This window comes from Varroa destructor, unplaced genomic scaffold (assembly GCF_002443255.2).
Source record: "Varroa destructor unplaced genomic scaffold, Vdes_3.0 BEIS01000007.1, whole genome shotgun sequence".
Classification (NCBI taxonomy): Eukaryota; Metazoa; Arthropoda; class Arachnida; order Mesostigmata; family Varroidae; genus Varroa; species Varroa destructor.
This window is the reverse complement of record NW_019211460.1, coordinates 17,039,195-17,046,063: the sequence shown is the minus strand read 5'-3', so window position 1 is coordinate 17,046,063 and position 6,869 is coordinate 17,039,195. Positions and strand designations below refer to the sequence as shown.

At 37.6% G+C, this 6,869-nt stretch overlaps 1 long non-coding RNA gene across 1 annotated transcript; it reads right to left on the bottom strand.

Moving 5' to 3' along the window:
* Positions 1–1,156: 1,156 nt before the first annotated feature.
* On the bottom strand, positions 1,157–6,808 carry LOC147754390 (uncharacterized). The gene is made up of 3 exons (XR_015316304.1): positions 6,670–6,808; positions 3,432–3,495; positions 1,157–2,763 (listed from the first exon to the last, which is right to left on the bottom strand). It is a non-coding gene; the product is annotated as an uncharacterized LOC147754390 (long non-coding RNA).
* Positions 6,809–6,869: the final 61 nt, after the last annotated feature.

Below are 6,869 nucleotides of genomic sequence, written 5' to 3'. Positions count from 1 at the left end.
CAACACAGTTTTTCTTATATTTACTTATAAGATCAGAACACGTAACAGTCTTGCATTTGGTTCTCATGCACGAATCGGTGTATCGCCTCCTTGAGCTTACGAGCACCTAGCCGGCCGACTAGGTGGGCACCCACGCAGCGTTTGTCTTGCACCCGCTCAGGTTCGACATTGCATATCGGCAATTCTGATGATTCTGAAGTGGTTCCCCAAGGCACTTTAGAGTTACCCAGAGCGAATGAGTGCGGGCCAAGTCGACTAAATTAAGCTTCGTGCAAATCAAACACAGTGCAAACAGCACTCACTATACTCCCAATATGTCGCTGCTACTGTTTTGGCAAGTCGTTAAGATTCAGTCGGGGTAGATGTTCGATAAAATGGCGTTCTCTTGGAGGAATTGACATTGCAGGTAAACACTCAGCCCGTATGGCATACACGCTCCTTGGGAGCTACCTTCTCACGATACCCAATCGGCTTCACTTGACGCCATGTATCGACCCATTCGGGAGTTGAAGCCGAAGTTTCCATGGCAGTAGCGGAGACGGCAATGGGATCGGGTGCCGCTAACGAAGGACACTGACTGCTATCAGATCTGTTTTTCTGCTATCAGGCTGTGGCTGACGATGAAGTTGCGTTTCCGGCCCTCGGACTCTGTGTCATCGACCTTATCATTGGACTGTAAAGCTTCCAACAGCTGGGGCCCAATCAGACTACTCCTGAGTACAATTTACCTCTTAGAAAATATTTCAGAAGTGGGAGCAACTAATATGCAAGCCAGCGAGAAGAAGTTTCGAGACGGGACAGTTCGGCCGGATTGGGCAGAAAGGAAAAAAAGATAACGATTTTGATGATAAAGGTATCAAGTTTGCAGTTATAGTCTAGGCCCGAGGAAAACAGAGAGGACGTCATACACGTTTTAAAAGAGGCAAACAATCTATTAGCTTGTTGTTAATCATTCAATCAAACGCATACGAAATTAGGCAGTATCCATTGTGCAACGAGAAGATCAATCCTTAGTAAGAAGAAATAGATGTGCTATCTGGACATGCGGACCATCGAGATAGCAAAATAGTAATAGAGAAATAGTGATAGTAGAAAGTAGGGTGTCTTCTATCTAGAAAAAGGCCTTGCAACAGACTTTTAATAATAATAATATAAATAATAATAACAACAACAACAATAACTATTATTTATTAATGAATTGTTGAAACACATGTACATTCCTTTAGCACTGGTCCTCGAAGATGCTCAGATTTGTTCCGCATTCGCTTCCCGTGGTGCAAGTTGTCACGATGTATACGATAGTATACGTTTGTGAATATGCATGCACGCCTAGCTATTGGTCTACCATAACATTTGTAAGAGTCAATCATCAATGGCAAGACCAATGAACGATAGGGGAAATTATGCCAAATAGCGGTCCGCATTCTGTTACATTCGCCTCTGCCGGATCATTTCTTACCCTACGTATTATAGTTCTGTCAGATAAATGGATCACCAGCAAGCAGCCATTCTTATTGCTGTCGACCATGTCGGCTTGACCTGCACGACGGTATTCGGACACGATAGTACGATTAAAGCGATGCATCATGACGACCGAATAAATGTTTGCTGTTCACCGTATCGGACACATAGCCCCTGAAGGCCCGTTGTATGTTCACGGAGGAATCAAGTAGTACGAATGTTTCAATGTTACTGCGTCGCTTCGTCTATCGTTTTTCATCGGCCATTGAATAGTGATCCGTCAACGACCGCCTACAATTTCTAGATTTTCGGACATTCAGAGGCCAACCCTGGTTGACATCTGAATGTCCATTGTCCGTCAGAACATACGTTGACAGTGACCAAAATCTGACGAAAAGAACGGAAAATGTTTCGGTTTAACAATGACTAAACTAAATTAGGACTTCAGCAACAAGAACAGGAGTAGTCTTTGCTAAGTGCTTCATTTCAAGGATTCAAAGAATGGACATGTAGTTCAATAGGATCTTTTAAGAGTGTAAACATTTCTGAAGTCTTATGGATGGTACAACCTCATACTTTGAATAGGGTTGAAAGCATAACAGACCAGTTAAGTGAGAGTACGTCGACGTAATATTAAAATAAGCGTGGTTACAGCAACGATGAAACAATGAGCTTAGTACCCATTATACACTACAAACAGAAATAACTGAAAAATAAACACTAGTAGAGTATTGCTGAGACGGGCACAATCCGCAGCGCTGATATGGTCACTTATCGCTCTTTAGAGCGCGTCTTCATAACGCATTCTGCCAAAAAGTAAATATTTTTTAAAGCAGATTTCTTGTACCTGATACGGAGATCTCACACAGTATCCGGCATTCTCTGCCTCCATCTACATATATATATATATATATACATGGGGGAGATATATATATTCGTCCCTCCTTTTTGTCTCTGCCTCCATCTACATATATATATATATATATATATACATGGGGGAGATATATATATTTTTTTTGTCTCTACCTGACGCGCATTGTCAGTTTCAACACCTTCGTCCTACCCTTACACTAAACTTTTTTGTGTCCTACAACTTTTGTCTACCCTTTTGAGAAAGCAGCGTTGATACAGAACAATAAAGAAAAAGAGGTCACACATTTATACAGGTGATAGATTCGTAGAAAGCCGTATTGCCAACAAAAAGGCAAAAAGTGCAGGGCATTTTTTTAATGGCGATTTAATCTGTGTCCTTTAGATCTCGACGGAAACGTCGATTCTGTCCTTGATGCTAGATGTACAATCCTGTAAAGGACACAAGGCCACATAGATTTAGTTGACAACGAAAGAAAAAAAATCTCCTAAACAGCTAGATGAGATCAAATTAACTGAATATTCAATTGGCTGCTTTCTTGTAATGAGTTGTTGGATAAGCTTGCCTTTAGGATCTCTGAATTTAGAAATTTTCCTAATCAATCTTCTGTCCCTTTAAACATTTTCGTTCCTTAAATTAATGCAAACTATAGAGCTAAAATAATATAATGGTAAGTGTACTGTTTTTCGTAGCTTATAACGTTCGACGCATCTTCTTCGGGATGGATCTCAGCATCTGTTGTATTGTCCTGTGATTGCTACATTCTAAGTTAAATACAGATCAAGGACAATGCGTGCATAGTCTAATCTAACGCGAAACACACATATCTATATATATATATATGTATATAGTATATATGTGCATGTGTGTGTTGCGTCTATCGCGCTGTCTATATCGTAATGCAACAATTCATAACAACTTACAAATTTTTTTATATGTAAAGGGTTTGAACACAAAAAAACTCTTAATAACCATTAAAGTTCCTTAATTGACTTAGTTGTGGACTTAATTCTAGAAAAAGTCTGATCTTGATGAGACTTGCTTAATACCAAAGATGACGAATGTGTTAAAGCAGCTTACTTAAGCCTACGATGCTTACCCCGGTAGCACTAATCTCTTACTCATTCACGCAGTTGTTCTGTACGCATAAGTCGCTTTATCTCCTGAAATGTGATTTATACATTTCAGTCTTTAAAATTAACATAACAAATACAAAATGCATTGGCTCCAGATTCCAGTTTTGCACACATGTTGAAGTGAGATCAATACTATGGACGAATTAGTATTAATAATGAAACAAATAGATTAATGTTTTGTTCCTGACTGAATTAATCTATGTTGTTCCAGTTGACATGGCAACTGATTAAATTTCTATAATAATTCAAATTTCTTGGTGCCCACACTCTTGTGCGGTGTACTTGTAGTCGCTATTTAAATTATTTGAAAAAGTTGCGGAAAACATATAAATATGGCACAAAGTCCATTCGGCACCTTGTTTTTATTAAGAAATACCTTGATGATTTATTTTTATTCAGCCCTATTGTAGATCGATGTGGTACCTATATTCAAATTGTTAATAATACAAATCGTGCGAGCTTTATTGGAACAAATATATTTATGTATAAATATATTTCTCTATGAATACCATTACCTACCTCTATAAATATATATTTACGTTATGAGTATCTTCTTTGTGTTATCAAATGTATTCAAAACATAAGCAATTCTTGCTAGATATTTGAAGAAAACATGCTTTACGCAAGTGTATTTGTTTAGTTAGGGGAACTGAACAGGCATAACTGCTATGTCTCGCTGCGCAGGGAAACGTACATGTCTGTCCAGCGGGTGCCTGTACTATCTCGTTCAATAGAAATAGGTGAAAGTTCATCGTCTACCGGCATTTCGTTGTACAGCATTCTCGACAAAATGGTTCATCGTCTCCCCAATAAATCTTCACACACCTTCGTCGCTAGAAGCCGGTTTCATCTATCGGAAGCAATTCCTACCCCTAAAACTTACTACTACTAAACTAAAAAAGAACTTTTCGTTGCATCCTCCATGCTTTCCTGGCCTTGTTCTGAATTATTTTTGCCTTTTCCGGTCAGTAAGTAATTGCCTTCTCGGCCTTACCTTGAACAAAAATCAACAGCTTAAAATGTACTTGGAGGTCTTCCTCGAAACAAAACCCGGTATCTTCTGATGGGACGGCAGGCATCATTTGGTCATGAAAGAAAGATCATGAACAACGATGGCAGATACACAACATGATAACATTTTCTGTTATAACAATACAATGTGGTATTTTCCATTTCAAAAAAGTTCGGAAACTTTCTTTTCAATCTCATTCATGCAGGGCAGTAACTCGAAAGTGACCAAAACAAAATTCCTGCTTCCGTCAACTTTACTACTTAAAGGTTCTACAAGAAGCTATTTGATATTGATCACCTAACACTGCAAAGGAAGTTAGTGCAGTTATTTTAGGGGTACATATCGTAAACTTGTAATAATATATTCTTGCACGATAATTCGACGAGTTTTTTGGCCAGGTATGGTACTACGCGTATAAAAAGTGTCCGTAAGTTCAGTAATAAGTAGGCCACATATGCATTTTAGTTAAATCCAAGAAACCACAAAGTCGTTCAGGTTTTTTCCTCAACTCCTAATGGAGGAACCTATTGTAAAACCTTAAAGCTAGACAGACAACAACTGTATTTACGTTAGGCTAAGCAAGGGCTACTTAGGAAATCACCATCACACACATCTACGTAGCAACAACAAGATAGCGTCAAAAATCTTCATTCTAGACCGTGTACTTAATAAATCATATATATACATGACGCAATGTAGCATCTCTATACTCATATAAGATGACTAAACGTTTATATCAGAGAGGTAAAAGTCGCTGGTTCAGGACCGGCCGTCGGCACACAGATTCAGTGATGAAAAGATTCTTTTATAGACGTAAACATATCTCTTGTTTCGATGTTTTGTTATGTTGCACAACGCCTTTATAAACAATCCGATATAGATCGGGATTAAGTCCCAAAAAAGCAGAAGAATCCTTATTGAATCAAAGAGTAAGTTGACTTATCTAGACAAAATGTCAGGCCAATGTCGATAGAAATCTACGACAGCTATGATAAAACGTAGATACTGCACGAAAACAATAAAATTTACTGTTCCTAAAAATTTCGGAATATCCTCTTCATGTATAATATATTATATATATTATTATATATTATGTTATATATTATAGTAAATGTTATATATTATTAGTAAATTAATACTGATAATATATAACAGATATGAAATAATAATGAAGTCATTATTTTTATTTTCTCTAGAACAATTTCAGACTGCCCGCTACGATTACCCGTAAATTGAACGTATTACAATTGAATAACTAGTAAATTGTTCTAACGTTTATTCAGCTTATTCTCGTTTTTTGTTTCATAAAACGTGCTTGCATAGAATCGATCTGAGTTCATCCGCGAACAACGCATGAATTCGAAAATTCTTCAGTGGGATCGTTCTCAAGCCTTTTGTTTGTATATATTGTTAATTGAATCTTCAGCTAATCTTGCAACTTTAGGGTCGTCATAACCGTTCTAAATGTAGAATAGGAAACGGCGTAGCTGAAATTTGCCGAATAGCATCTTATGTATAACATACATAATAAGTGACTAATGAAAAACATTATAAACATTGGTTTACCTTCTACTATACAACATGAAAAAATTAAAAGCTCCAAAAAAAATGCTCCAGAACTTAAATGTGTACCCAGCAGCTTTAAAAGCCCACATGTGTGCAGAATGGGCCTACGCTGTAGCACGCGACAGGTTTACACCCATTCGGCGTGATAGGTTATCACCAAATATAACCTACATGAACTACCCAGTCATTTACAATAGCTTCATCATTTAGTCAAAGACGCACACCATCTTGGGATTACATTTCTATGAGTGTTTTATCCAGTTCCTTTATAACGGGTGACTGAACATTTTTTAATGCCGTACAGCTACATAACTTCGAAACATCGCATACAAACTTTGAGCTCTTTTGATTTGATAGACCATTGAAAATTGCTCTTTGACTCTTGATAAATATAATCGTCAAAATCTAATTCTAGAAATCGATGCGTCGTACAGATAGATGATTGACAGCGGTATAATCCTGATACAACGATTCAATAAAATCTTGTGTAGTGTTTTCAAGGAATTAAAAAAGCTGTCCACTGCGATAACCTTCGAGACGAACATGATAAGCAACCCGAACCTATTTGTAAAACTACCATAACAGATCTCGAACGTTGAATGCAACGATCCGTTGATGATTACCTTGTATGTGTGAGTTTTTAGATGGCTAAAAAAAGGGCAGTTAGGCCTACGTGCTTTGAAACTTCCTCATTAGCTTCTAACAAGAACAATTTTAATCACTGCCTTCGAAGACCACCACAATCGCTAATATTTCAAGACGCTCGGTACCACTACAACATTAGGATAACACCAACTTTCAATATCGGCTCGTTTGATCTTTC